Below are 16,044 nucleotides of genomic sequence, written 5' to 3' on the forward strand. Positions count from 1 at the left end.
AACAACCACACTATTGAGGGTTAAATGCACTTGGTGACAGGCTCAGCTTGCCCCTGATGTAGTATATGGCCAAAAAATAACCACACTATTGATGGTTAAATGCACTTGGTGTGACCGCTTGACCGATGTAGGATATAGCCAAAAAACAACCACACTATTGAGGGTTAAATGCACTTGGTGACAGCTTGATCCTGATGTAGGATATAGCCAAAAAATAACCACACTATTGAGGGTTAAATGTACTTGGTGGAAGCTTGTGCTGGCGCAGCACAAGACAAAAAATGGCCGCCGATCACCCCAGAAAAAGTGAATGAAAAACGCTCTGGGCAGCCTAAAAACAGTGAGCAATTGAATATCAGCAGTTCAATGATCCACAGCTGCAAATCGATCAATGAATGCAGTCTTTTGGAGGAGTTAATCACTGCCTAATCTCGCCCTAACGTCGCAGCTGCAACCTCTCCCTATACTGATCAGAGCAGAGTGACGGGCGGCGCTACGTGACTCCAGCTTAAATAGAGGCTGGGTCACATGCTGCACTGGCCAATCACAGCCATGCCAATAGTAGGCATGGCTGTGATGGCCTCTTGGGGCAAGTAGTATGACGCGTGTTGATTGGCTGCTTTTCAGCCTTTCAAAAAGTGCCAAGAAAGCGATGAACACCGAACCCGAACCCGAACTTTTACGAAAATGTTTGGGTTCGGGTCCGTGTCACGGACACCCCAAAATTCGGTACGTACTATACAGTTCGGGTTCGCTCATCCCTATCCGTGTCTTATCTCACTTTTGGCTCTTAAACATAGACCACTGTGAAAAGTCACATATTTAACCAAATGTGGCAGAAAATGTACCAGCTGCCACAAAACTGACATATGTGATTTTTTAAATGACCTCCAGGGTCTCTATTATAATACACAAAGTCCATATTAGAATATACAGTCTATTTTATAATACACAGAGTCAATGTTATAACACACATTGTTAATATTCTAATACACAAATCTCAAATAGACTCTGTGTACTATAACATTGAATTATTATATGGACCCTGTGTTTTATAATATGGACCCTGTGCATTATAATATGGACCTTGTGTTTTATAATATGGACTCATGGATCCATGAGCACTGTTAGGCGTGGAAGCGGACCATCTGGTGATGTCATCATGTAGAATCTCCAGGCCTGGTGAAGCTCCCAAACTATTTATGATGTCATAATCAATCTCTCGTCTGGCCACACTTATCGTGATGTCATAATGTGTAGAATCTGGATGAGGTCAACCTCTTGTGATGTCATAATGTAGAATATGGGTAATACCGGCTTACTCCCTGGCATCGGGGTCAGTCTATGTCTGGCTCACCATGTGCTCACGGAAGCGACGCCGAGATGAGATAGGACAAGTGGAGGCAGTTCTGCTCAAGCGAATCAAAGAAGAAGAGGTCGTCCAGCGCAAGCGACGACGAGTGGAAATGGATACAGTAGAGGATATGGAGGTAGAAGGGAGACAGTATGCGGATGACATTAAGATGAAGGACGCAAATGAGGAAACAGAAGAACCAATGGAGACCGGAGAGCGGCAGTACTCCGACGATATTGAAATGGTTGATGTTGATGATGACTACCAATTTGACAAAGATGGCGATTGCATCATGACAGACGTCAGCGCCCACAAACAGTGAACCCCAAAATTAGGTGCAGGCATTTCTTATAGTATTTATTTATTATACATCCAGGAATTTTTGTAAACTAAACATTATTGTCCATTGTTTTCTAGATCACTGATGGTAACAGACAATGGAGTTTTATATAAGATCCTACCTGAGATGATGCATGGAAAGAAGGACAACATCTATGCCACCTTATCTACATAGAAACACACAGCTGAACATCGAAACATCACAGACAAAATTACAGCAAACTCAGTTTAAAAAATCTATATATTTCAATAAACATGTTTCTTATCCATTAATGGTGTTTTCAGTTTTCATAGCGCTGGTGATGAAAGCTTCTATGGCAGATGCTGTATGTGCAACCTCAGGAAAGGGAATACATTCCAAGCACAAGTGATGATACAGAAAGCTGTCATCTATGAAGTGAACTGTCAAATTGAGATAATCATCATAAGATGTAGATGTCCATATGTCTGTTGTTACTCCAATAAAATTGGTTTTTACTAGAAGGTCCTGAACTTTTGTCTTTACCTCTTCATACATTTCTGGAATTACCTTTTCTGCAATGTGTTTCCTGCTTGGGATGACATATCTTGGCTCTAGGTGGTTTATCAACTTTCTGAAACCTTTATCCTCTACTATAGATAGTGGTTGGTTGTTGTAAGGTATATTCTTTACGTTCCCCCTTATGTGTACCCCTGATACAAGACTTCAGTATTCAGCTTGGTTTGATTCTTATCTGGCCAGAGAGAGTAACAATGACGAGACACACTTCTGTGCAGTTCAAAGTCACTCTGCATCTTTATTGATCTCATGAGACATATATAGTTCTAAATTACATGATGTTTAAGTTAACCAGTAACACGCGTCTTAGCCAGTTACGCATTTCAGTTATCTTATCGTTTATTAGAGTCCAAGGCTATATATGATATGTGAGCAAAAAGCACTTCTTAGTAGATTTCCAAGAACTTTGCCCCCTACGTGTTCCTGTGTGCATGTATAGATAGTGATGGCATATAAGCTTATATAAAAAAAATAGGCTTTGGACTGTAATAGAACCCTTCAACCCCTCTTAAAAACTACATATTTCTATAGAATGTGTTTTTTTCATTTTGTTCCTTTCTTGTTTTTCCTTTCAAAATATTTCTGTAAATATTGTTGGTAATCCTCTGGAGACCCAGGGTTTTCTTTAGGTATCTGAATATATGCAGCTTGTGGTGTATCTGGGACTCGCCTAAATCTCATAAATGTATTAATTAATGACGGTATACATTGGATACAGCAACATATCATGATCAAGGAGGCAATTATGATTATAATACTAACAAATAATTTTCTTAACCAACTCAAATCCGGCATCCAGGTCAATAACCAGTCCCACCAGGAGGATGAATCAACATTCGTCTTAATATTATTGGCTATGTCATGTAACGATTGAATATGGGATTGGATTGATCTGGAATGGTCAGATAAATTAAAACAACACATTCCTTTAATATCCTGACACCCTACATTATGTTTCAGCAACAAATAATCTACAGCAAATCTGTTTTCCAGCACTGCTCCTCGTAGTCCTTGTAGATCTAATAGTATGTTTGATAAGGCGATAGAGGTATGATTCAGAGATTTGGCCAGGTCACATGCAATAGAATTTATAATGCGAGTATTATATATAGCCAGTGCAGGCACTCCTATTATGGAGACGCCCAAACTCATATATTCTGCATGACTGAGAAGGGGTAGTGTAGAGTCACAGTCTGATAAAGTCTTGGTAACTGATCTATTAGCTCTCCTGTTAGGAGGTCGACTGGAAGTCAGCCTGGATAATGCACAGGGACCTCCAATAACATTGGCAGGGATGTAATTGTAAGTACTGTTACCACAAGACTAAAAACATCCCTTAGGGAGCATGATATTATAGATAAAACTAGGTGTTACAATGGTTTTGTTACAACTCATGGAATTATTCAGGGAGCTAGCAGGTCTACTATTCTTTTTACAAGTGTCATCAATGTAATCATATACACTATTCTTAGGTAATACTTTTTTTATACCTTTATTGTCACAATATAAAGTCATATCTTGGGAAAAAGTAAAACAGGTTTCTGCTGCAGTTACATTAATAGTAGTTATTCTAATATTATCCATGCCATTTTCTACAAAGGAATAAAAGATTGTGTATTGTTAACCATTGACCAGACTTCAAGGAGGGATTCTATTAACCTACAAAAGGCCACCTGTCGACTAGACAGTTGCAAATACCACTTGTATAACATCCAAGGTAAACCAAAACTAACAAGTGGAAAATGGTATAAAAAATATAAATTTATTGATAAAATACAAAAGATGGAGCTACTACAGAGTTACAAGAATACGGAGAAGCACAGGGTCACAGACGCCTACAGTTCACCTAGGTGTCTATGAATGATGACACGTTAACAGGTACCAAAATCAAGTACTAATATACGTTCAAAGATGACCAAAATGGCCCAATATAGGAAGCTCTACACAATACCTGTAAACAAGTAATACAATTAACCCTGTTGATAGCAGGGGAAAGACACAGTGAATCTGCACATGGTATTGAAACCATGGAACAGCAGACCATGGGAGTGGAATTCTCTGATAGAGATCACAATGTAAACAGTAATTACCATGGATGCATGGAGAGACTCACTATGGATACGTGCAGAGGTCCCTAGCAGAAGTTTAGACAGGGAGATACCAGTTTAGAACGTACCTGAAGACATGGTGGTGAATGAGCGTGAGGGCCCTGAGCGCACAACCTCGACGCGCGTTTCGCCCTACGGCTTCGTCAGGAGGTATGGAATTGATGTGTAGACAGGGTATATATAGGAAGAAGTGGGTGGGTAAGGAGAAATTACCTCCATATGGTGCACCTGTGGTCCACATGTCTGGGCGCGGGATGCTCCATGATGCTCGACGCCATCTCTCGGCGCCTCCACGTCATCGCGCAAGCGCGAAAGTGTGACGTAATGGAGCGCGTCCAGATGGCGCCGAGCAGCGCATGCGCAGTCCGCGGCCCTGTGGAACGCAGGTGACCCGCAACCGGTAGTATATAGGTAAGGAGACAGGAAATGTCACAATCATGTCACTGACTGTAACAGGATGCCAGAAAGGACACTGGACGTATCCATACTGAGTCTCGCACAATTACAACTAAGCCTGAAAACGACAATTCGCATCATATGCACGTGCTAAATAATCAAACAATATAGTACATAGAGTCAGCTGTGTGTGAGTGGGGGCGGGGCAGAGCACATCCATAAACAAATGGTTGCTCTAGCCCGTCCCCACTGACCACAGCCGAAACGGAAAGAGTGCACAACGGACCATATAATTATGGACCAAATATCTACCTTCAAGTGACTGTGAAACAAAACGAAATAAATAACATGATGTGTTGTACATTATATAAAAATACACACATATGTATGTAAAAAGTGTAAAGAATATGAACAATATAGACAATGATTTAACCATAAAGTTTCATATATATTTCTTATGATTGTAATCAAGTGTCGACTATGTGTTCGGAATCAATGGTCCAGACGACGTAATTGAATACGCCTACCCGTAAATGAATACTCATGATAATTATACTTAGAATTAAACAGTCACCGGAGCATAAATGGGTCCATGCCTTAATAAATAGAAAATCTATATATATTACCTGATTCAATATCGAACACACAGTCAACATCTATAATCCAAGCAGCATGATTCGAAAAAACATGATTCAAAAATCATAATTGTAATTAAATGGTCATGATGCATATAATGAAAATTAAAAGAATCAAAAAATATATATACAACTTGAATATAATATTTCATAGACAACAAACAGTGAACACCAGTGAAAAAAATGAATGTGATTATCTGGTGAATAAATAAATTACATATGCTGAGGCAGTGATATATCAAATCACCCGCCCCTGCGGTTAGTGAGAGTCGAAGTTTGGGTGGGGGACAGAAAGGTCGGCACCGCGGGCGGCAAAAAGGCCGCCGGCGGGGTCGACCGAAAAAGTCACCCATCCAACAGGAGCCCAGACTTCTGCAGTGAAAAAAAGGAGAAAGGAGTCAGAATCGACCCAGCTATGAAAAAAAGGGATGATCCAGGCCAAGCTGAGACTCGGAGATATCCACATAATCAGAAGACAATATAAGACCTGCTAACAAGATGAAAACCATGTTGCAACCCTGGATGTTAGGGCAATAGGATAGCTGTGCTGAGAAATAATGTCCTGCATGTGTCCAATGATACAATATCTGGCATTATCCCGCATGACGATCGTATTCTCCCATGGTTGATGACGACCTCCCTTACCACCAGAACCCACAAAGAACTGGGTATATGGAATCTCAAAAAGAAGGAAAAGAGACATATAATGTTATAGTCATGAAGACATATATTAACATCCAAATGTATATACCCTGTGATTAAAATTTGCGCGCTATTCATAGGAAAGAAGAAAAGCTGCTAAACTCATTGAGGCCATGGGGTGTGACGGTATCTAGGGTGACAATCCACTTGGTTTCCCTACGCAGCAATGCCACTTTAATATTGCCGCCTCTGGATCCCAAGTGGATTCTGTCAATGCCCCTAACTGTTAGTCCCCCTGGGTCGGATCTATGGAATTTGTGAAAATGTCTTGGGACTGCTAGTAGCGAGTCCCAGTCCTTTTCAAGTGTGCCTGCCGCTGCCCGAATACTGCGAATGTGTTCCAAGACACGAACCTTAAGTGCTCTTTTGGTCATACCAATATAAAATAAATTACAAGGGCATGTGATCTGATATATCACTGCCTCAGTATTGCAATTTATATGGTGTACGATGGTGTAGTTCTTCAGACCAGAAGAATCACAAAAGCCAGTAGACCGGATCATGTACTGACAAGCAGTACAGGATCCGCAGGAGAAAGAGCCCCAATTCGGGCCCCTACTCCCAAAAATTCCGCCGGTAGGATTTGGGCACATAGTGACTCTTGGTGAGAATGTCGCGTAAATTGCGCGACCTTCTCCAAGTGATCTGGGGGTACGCCGGAAGGCTTACAGCCAGATCACCATCAGGTTTGCAGGACTGGCCAATGCTTGCGAAGGATATATTGTATAAACTTCCACTTGCTGTTAAAGGGGGTGATGAATCTCACGCTAGTATCTTTTTTGATTTTTGGTTTCGACCTACTCACCAGCAGAGAGTCTCTAGATGTTTTTTTGGCTCTCTCATAACCCCGCTGGATAGTGTTGAACTGGTATCCTCTTTCGAGAAATCGTTGTGTCAGGGCTGAGGCCTGCTGGTCGAAGTACTCTTCGCTGGAGCAAATCCTGCGAGTTCTCAGGAATTGCCCTGTAGGATTGCCTGTATCGTGTTTGGATGGTGAGCAGAGGAGGCGTGGAGAAGGGCATTGACAGCTGTGGATTTCCTGAATAGATCGGTAGACAGATATCCATCAGGGCCTTTGATGATCATAATGTCTAGAAATTCGACGTTTGTGAGGCTATATTTCCAGGTAAGTTTAATATTGCGAGTATTTGTATTAAGACGGGCCAGGAAGTCTTCCAAGGCAGGAATAGTGTCATGCCACAGAAGAATACATCGTCTATATACCTCGACCATAGGAGTGCGGCATCGTATCCAGGTGTTTCATGCACCAGCTCTCTCTCCCACAGCCCCAGGAACAGATTTGCATATGAGGGTGCACATGATGCCCCCATTGCTGTACCCTGGAGCTGTAGGAAGAGGCGGTCCTTAAAGAGAAAATAATTGTGCGTCAATGTGAATTCTAATAACGCTAGGATGAATTTCAATCAGATCGTTATCGTAGTCAGTCATGACTAAAAAGGATCTAGATGCTCGCACTCCCTGGTCGTGGTATATAGACGTGTATAGCGATTCAATATCGCAAGTGACAAGAACCGCATCCTGATCGACGTGAATACCATTCAATCGCCTCAGCATATCTGTCGTATCTTTTACAAAAGATGGGAGAATTTCCACACTCTTTTGGAGAAAGAAGTCAATAAACTTCCCTATGTTGGTACACAGACTACCGATCCCCGAGACGATCGGGCGTCCAGGCGGATGGGTGCGGTTCTTGTGCACTTTTGGGAGCAAATAAAGGGTTGGTTTGACAGGAAAGTCAATCCTCAACCCTTCCATCATTTTTAGGGTGATAATACCCTGGTCATAAGCATCCCTTAAGATGTCATCTAATTCCCTCTTGAAGATCAAGGTGGGATCTTTCTCAATTTTTCTATAACATTGTTTGTTATTCAGCTGTCGAAAGGCTTCCTTTTCATACATCTGCACAGGCCATATCACGACGTTGCCCCCTTTATCAGCAGGTTTTATAACTACCTCCTTGAGATTTTGGAGTTCGCGCAGTGCCTGTCTCTGTGGGCGTGACAAGTTATCACCCCTAATATGTGAGTGATCAATGTTAAGATCACGTTTAACAAGCTTCACAAAGACATCCACTGCGGGACATAATGTTTTAGGGGGAAACGTCTGCGAGCGCCTGTGCAGATGTATGGGGGATCTACTAGGTGTAGTTTCTACCTGGTCGTCCAGAAGGGATTCTAAGTCTCTAATCGCTTGCCTCTCAACTGGAGACAGGGAGGCAGTCCCTTCCTGACCACGATTAAAGTATTTTTTTAAAAGTAATTTTCGGGCAAACAGTTCTAAATCTTTGACTACCTCAAAGTAGTCGAATCTACCAACTGGAGAAAATGATAAACCTTTTTGTAAGACCTCTTGTTGTACCGGGGTGAGATTAATGGTAGAAAGATTTATTACCTTTAGTTCTTTGCTCTCTTCCCTCGGCCATTCCCGTTCCAGTGTTTCCGCTTTTGTACTGGAGTGCGGAGGTTGTAACCTGCCCTGTCGGGATCTGGACCGCGAGTAGTGGCCGGGCGTCCTTCTAAAAAAGGCCCGCCACATTCTTCCTCAGATAAGGATGATACTAGGGACTGGGATCGTGAACGGGATTCAGATCTGAGGTTCGTGCGTTGCCACTTAAATACTTTGTTTTGCTGGTAGTCTCCCAGATCTCTCTGGAATTTTTTTGTTTTAATCGACTGGATTTCTTTTTCCCACTTAATTAAATCTTCCTCAAGACCTCTATCAAAGGTCTCCAAATCCTCCTTAGTCAGCAGTTGGTTGATATTGTCCTTGTGGCTGTCAATGTCCTTCTCCACAGCCTCCAAAGATCTCCGATCCGCCCCAATCAGCAATTCAATTAAGTTTTGTGAACATTTAGTGAGAGTTTCCTCCCATTTTGCAATAAAAGAGGGATCCTCACCCTCCAAAGTTGGAAAAATCTGGATCCGAAGTCCCCGTGGTATAATATTCCTATTAAGGTAATTCTCTAGGGAGGCTTTATTCCACCACAACTTGGTACGTTTTTTAAGGGCCTCTCTGAGCTTATGCTTTAATTCCTTGCTATCGCATTTCTCCGCATCTTGCACTGTAGTGTCACCAAACACTGATCCCAATTGTGACATCCAATCTTTGTCACGTAATCGATAATCCATGAATGAAGAATTGCCTATAAATATATATTCAATGCTATTAACCTACAAAAGGCCACCTGTCGACTAGACAGTTGCAAATACCACTTGTATAACATCCAAGGTAAACCAAAACTAACAAGTGGAAAATGGTATAAAAAATATAAATTTATTGATAAAATACAAAAGATGGAGCTACTACAGAGTTACAAGAATACGGAGAAGCACAGACTACATTGTTTGATTATTTAGCACGTGCATATGATGCGAATTGTCGTTTTCAGGCTTAGTTGTAATTGTGCGAGACTCAGTATGGATACGTCCAGTGTCCTTTCTGGCATCCTGTTACAGTCAGTGACATGATTGTGACATTTCCTGTCTCCTTACCTATATACTACCGGTTGCGGGTCACCTGCGTTCCACAGGGCCGCGGACTGCGCATGCGCTGCTCGGCGCCATCTGGACGCGCTCCATTACGTCACACTTTCGCGCTTGCGCGATGACGTGGAGGCGCCGAGAGATGGCGTCGAGCATCATGGAGCATCCCGCGCCCAGACATGTGGACCACAGGTGCACCATATGGAGGTAATTTCTCCTTACCCACCCACTTCTTCCTATATATACCCTGTCTACACATCAATCCATACCTCCTGACGAAGCCGTAGGGCGAAACGCGCGTCGAGGTTGTGCGCTCAGGGCCCTCACGCTCATTCACCACCATGTCTTCAGGTACGTTCTAAACTGGTATCTCCCTGTCTAAACTTCTGCTAGGGACCTCTGCACGTATCCATAGTGAGTCTCTCCATGCATCCATGGTAATTACTGTTTACATTGTGATCTCTATCAGAGAATTCCACTCCCATGGTCTGCTGTTCCATGGTTTCAATACCATGTGCAGATTCACTGTGTCTTTCCCCTGCTATCAACAGGGTTAATTGTATTACTTGTTTACAGGTATTGTGTAGAGCTTCTATATTGGGCCATTTTGGTCATCTTTGAACGTATATTAGTACTTGATTTTGGTACCTGTTAACGTGTCATCATTCATAGACACCCAGGTGAACTGTGGCGTCTGTGACCCTGTGCTTCTCCGTATTCTTGTAACTCTGTAGTAGCTCCATCTTTTGTATTTTATCAATAAATTTATATTTTTTATACCATTTTCCACTTGTTAGTTTTGGTTTTTCAAGGAGGGATTCATCTGGTGTAGGCACAGCAACAACACATGTTTGTATAAAGTCTCGTGGACTCTGTAAATCTTTAAGGCACAATAAGCTAACATTTAAGGCCTTCACTAGCCTGATTATACTATTTTGTTCAGAATAAGAAGGGCCAGGAACAAAAGGATCTTGCTCCTCAGCTCTTTTAGAGACTGTATGATTATTTGGTGCACCACATAATAAACTTGTCTCCTCTGGATGATAAATACAAGTGGTAATGAGTCCGATTGGCAAGAAAACACAAAGATTAATAATCAGCAGCAGACAAACAAATCTCCCAGAATATTGTGGGGTCCTCATCTTCAGCCTGTGGCAAGGCTTCTTCTGAGCTCCCCTCTTTGTTCAGGGATTTCACACCTGCTTCACCCTCTTTATCTTTGTTGGACACCGGAGAATAAGCCTCAGGGACCCTTTTCACTCTGCTAGCATGAATCCAGATCGGAGCCTCCTCTGTGAGAATCGCTGTTCTAGTGACTGCTACCACCGTGGTAGGGGGTCCGAATGCCAGCTCCTTGGGATCTTTTCCTTTTCGCAGTACCCTGACCACCACCGTGTCCCCAGCCCGGAAGGGGTGCGTTGGTTCCTGTGGAAGAGAGGGAGACTTACAAGCAACTTTTTCTTCAGTTTTGCTAAGAACTTTAATCAGTTTTCTGACATATTCTTCCCTAATCTGGTCTATGTCGCCTTCCTGTACCACTAGAGGACGACTTGCCCAAGGAGTTGGAAAAGGCCTACCCATAAGTATTTCAAAGGGTGACAGTCCTAACCTTTTATTGGGAGTCATTCTTATTTATGCCAATATAATAGGTAGGATTTGTTTCCATTTCTCAAAAGTACCTGCTGTGGCTTTCCTAAGTTTGTCTTTAACTGTCAGATTCATGCGTTCTACAATTCCAGAGCTTTGGGGGTGATGCGGGATATGAAATCTCCATTCCACTTGTAGCAATCTGGCTATTTCTCTATTTAACTTGGATGTAAATGCTGGCCCCCGATCTGATTCAATGACCAGGGGACATCCCCATCTCGGAATTATCTGATGAGTGATAATCCTTGCTGTGGTCTTGGCATCTTCTGCCTTTGTAGGGAATACCTCTGGCCATCTAGAAAACATGTCCACTATGACCAGAGCGTATTCTTGCTTACCCTTTGTCTTGGGGATACGTGTGTAGTCAACCTGTAAATGGGTGAATGGAGTCGTGGGATAATCAAGATGTTGGTGCAATATCCTATGTGGATTACCAGGATTAGCTCGAAGGCAGATCAGGCATCTACCTATGTAGTCTGCAACCAAACGTTGCATGTCTGTTATATAGAAATTTTGGCTCAAAAGGGTGCATGTTGTTTTGATGCTGTTGTGCCCTACTCCGTGAAAATGTGCTATAAAAAGTACAGCGCTGTGCTGGGTTATACATGGTTTCCCGTTCTTGCAGATCAATCCAGTTTGTGGATTTTTCTGCAAAACAGGGTAAACACAGTCTTTTTTCCTCTTCCTCTGTGGCATATCTTTGGAGCTCTGTCAGCATGTGTGTGGAGCTTAAGGATGGAGGCTTTAGGCAAACCATTTCCCAAGGGTCTGGTTCATGAATCCGATTGGGATATTTTTGGGCTGTTTCTTTAGCCACCTTGTCAGCCAGGGCATTACCCTGGGAAATCTTGTCTTTCCCTCGAGTATGTGCTTTGCAATGTATAACAGCTATTTGCGAAGGAAGCTGGAGGGCGGCCAACAGATCATTTATAAGCTGGGAATGTGATATTTTCTTACCGTCAGCTGTGGTGAAACCCCTGCATTGCCAGATTACCCCATGGTCCCACACAACCCCGTGTGCATATCTGCTGTCTGTGTATATTGTGACAGGTTTGTTTTTGTGTATGTGACATGCCCTTGAAAGTGCTATTAATTCTGCAGCTTGGGCTGATTGCACATGAACGGATCGTGATTCAAGGATAATATCTGGCAGCATCACTACTGCATATGCTGCACAGTAGACGGTGTCGAGTGGACGTGAACATGAACCGTCTACAAACACTTCTGGTGCGTCTGGTATGGGGGTGGCTGACAAGTCTAGTCTGGGGGAGGTTTCGTATTCAAGTACCTTGAGACAGTCATGTTCGTCTGGTAAAAAGTCTTCTGTCCCTTTTAGCTCTAGTAATGCATTTAGTATAGGTGCTGGTCCTGCCGTATGTGAGGCATATTTAATCTGTAATGATGGATCACTGAGTAAAAAGACTTCATATCCTGACAATCTTTGTGCTGACATGTGCTGCGTATGAATACCTCTGAGTAGTCCCACTACGTCATGGGTAGTATGCAAGACAGTGTGGTGTCCCAGTGTAAAGGTTGTGGCCAATTCCACCATCATCGCACAGGCCGCAAGAGTACATAGACATAATTCAGTATAATGCTTTTATTTTGTGCGGTTCCAGTCAAAAAACGTTTTCGGCTGAATAGCCTTCTTCAGTACAACTGCAAAGGCATATAAAGTATCACAATAAGTGTGCAATAGTCGTACAGCATATAAAGTATCACAATAAGTGTGCAATAGACATACAGCACATAGTATATCGATTATAATTTAGACAGAAGAAGAAAAGCATGTCAATATAGCATATTGAGAGAGCGCAGTCTGTCATCTGGGGACCCTGAGGGATCCTTTTCATCGGAATTGTCTGTGGCAGGTTGGTGGTCTTAGGAGGTGGGTTCATTCTTCAATGGATCACTTTGGTATTTCACAGGGGTTGAAGTTGGGCAAAAGGCATCAGTTGGTGGAATTAAGGAGTAAAATAGGAGGGATTATGACATAACGTACATCCTGTCTGAGGCTAGAAGGTAGGTACAGAGTATGAGGGGTCTTATAGTGCTAAATATCCTATTGTGCCCCTAGTGGTATGGCCGTTGTAAGTGCTGGGTGGGTACATGGATAAGTTGCTGCGCTTATCAGAAGTCTTTGACAGGCATGCTGTGGAATCAAACATGTTACCTCATCAGGCATGCTAGAGGATCTGGCATTGTGCAGAGTCCGACATAGTGTAAGTTAAAGTCAAATACATACATTGTACAGGCAGAGAGGCAGTAGCGATAGTGGCATAAAGACCATGGCATGTGGAAGTGCATTAGTTAGTTCTTACCCGGATTTTGGCTGTATACAGTGTAAAGCTGAGTGTTAGAGATAGGGTTCCCTCAGTGAGTGGCAGGATGCTGCGTTTCACGTGGGCTCTATGGCCCTGTTTGGCATGCGTTCCGGGAGGCTAGGGCCTGTGCGCCGGATTGCCATAGGGGTAGCTGTGTCTCCGATCCCCTTATGAAGAGGCTCAGCGTGGCGGCGTGACTGGAGGGGCGGGTACTGGTTGACGCACTTCCGGGAGAACCAATTGGCGCCCGGAGTTCCTGTGGATCAATTGCGCATGCGCGCGCAGCGTCGAGGCAGGCGTTGGGGCGGCCGGTTGTCGTGACCAGTGTCTAAGATCGCGCATGCGTCCAGGGCTGGCTGAAGCTGCAAAAGTGTGCTGCGCAGGAAGGGGGGGGGGCGCTAAGACTATGAGCTTATAGAGGGGGTTATGATTACGGTGGTGGGTATGTTGTGGTGTGTCATACGTAAGTCTGTTGTGGCAAAGAGTGAGACTCTGTGAGATGATGCTTGTATTCACAATATTTACCTAGAGACTACAACCAAAAGGATATGCCAAAGAAAGGATATGGTCTATTCAGCTCTTGTTGGGACTGATGAGAGTCAATATCTGCTCTAGAATAGGAATAGAGGTACCGTTAATGCTATCTTGGGTATGGAAACAGATCAATATTGGCGAATAATGGTCATGCTCTTAGCAGTACATACAGAAATACATGTGATTAATGTTCAGTCAATAAAGAATATATACAGAAACGTAAAATAAACGTGCATGTTGTTGTTATATTCAAATTGAAGCCTATTGATGCCAAGGTCACCGTCACTCATATTTCCAAATAACTAGATTATACATATTGAATTGTACATTTCATCCGCTGATAGTGTCCATGTTTGATATGAGTGAATATCGTGTCTTTTATGAACGGAAAGGAAGGAGGGAGAAGTTGCTTTACTGTAGGGGCTATATGAAGCCTCCTATTTCGTATTCCCGGTTAAGCCCCTTGGGTTCCAACGTTTGTAGACGGTTAATCCATATGGCTTCCCTGTTCATGAGGATGCGGGATAAATCTCCGCCTCGTCTGGGAACTGTTACTTGTTCCACCACCTGAAATCGCAGTTGGGCAATAGTGTGACGTTTGGCTGCGAAATGTGCGGGAATGGGCAGATGATTGTTTTCATAGCGAATGTTGGATTTATGCTGACATATTCTGTCCCTAATGGTCTGTGTCGTCTAATGGTCTGTGTCGTTTCGCCCACATAAGTGAGGCCGCAGGGGCATTTGATGACATAAATGACATTGGTGGACTCGCATGTGAAAAAACCCCGTATTGGGAGCCCTTTGCCGGTTAGGATTGGAAAATCTTGTCGCCCTTTGTGACATGTGAGCATTGTGTGCAATGTAGGCAAGGAAATGTGCGTCTACGTTATGTCTGTAAGAGCATTTGTCTTGGTATCCTGATGTTGGAGCCCACATCTGCCCTTACAAGCATGTCCCTTAGGTTCTTAGGGCGTCTGTTACATGGTAGGAAGGGAAGCGAGAATGCTTCGATATGTGGGTACGCCTGGTGTAGGAGGTGCCAGTGTTTACATAGGATCTGTTGGACCTTGTGTGCAAAGGGGTGGAATGTATGTACAAATGGTACCCTCTGGGCCTGTTTTACCCTGACATTCTGGCTGGGTTGTAGGCATTCCTTGATCACGGTGTTGGGATAGCCCCTATTCAGAAATCGTGTCGACATTTCTTTTATTCTCATTTCTTTTGTTTCCGTGTTGTCTACTATGCGGGATATTCTTTGGAACTGTGACCGTGGGAGGGACTTTTTCATGCTGGTGGGGTGGAAGCTGGAATAGTTTAGTAGACTATTGCGGTCTGTGGGTTTTGTATATAGGTCGGTGTGGAGATAGCCATTGGGATCTTTAGAAACTATAGTGTCGAGGAAATTTATTGATGTGCTGCTGTGGTGTAGGGTGAATTGAAGTTCGGGCCAAATGGAATTTAGGTAGATGAGGAAATCCTGTAGTGATTCTATCGTGCTATTCCATATGCAGGAGACATCGTCGATGTATACCTCAAAACCTCATAGCAGCAACGCTCCAAACACAATGCAAAGGAGGCGATTATAGAGATTGAGGTTGAGATGAAGGGAACACAAAGGAACACTATTAGACATACCCTGAATGGTGCAAAAATCTCTCGGCCAACTCCTGACCCAACGCCGTTTCGCCAGTAGACCTGGCTTCTTCCGGGGATAGAAGGCTATCTTCCCTGGAAGAAGCCAGGTCTACTGGCGAAACTGTGTTGGTATGCTCTTTTTAGCTAGCTTTCTTTTTCCCTGTGTTTTCGTGCACTGATCTCCCGGTCTCTCCTTGGGTCCTGCTCCTTATCTGTGTGTCCCGCCTTGTGCTGCCTATTCATATATATTTACAATAAAGCTTTTTGGATTTTCATAATTACGAAAGTCAGCTTCATGTTTTGGTGATTATTATGACTCCTTGGGGGTC

The sequence above is a fragment of the Bufo gargarizans genome, chromosome 1, assembly GCF_014858855.1.
Source record: "Bufo gargarizans isolate SCDJY-AF-19 chromosome 1, ASM1485885v1, whole genome shotgun sequence".
NCBI classification, from domain to species: domain Eukaryota; kingdom Metazoa; phylum Chordata; class Amphibia; order Anura; family Bufonidae; genus Bufo; species Bufo gargarizans.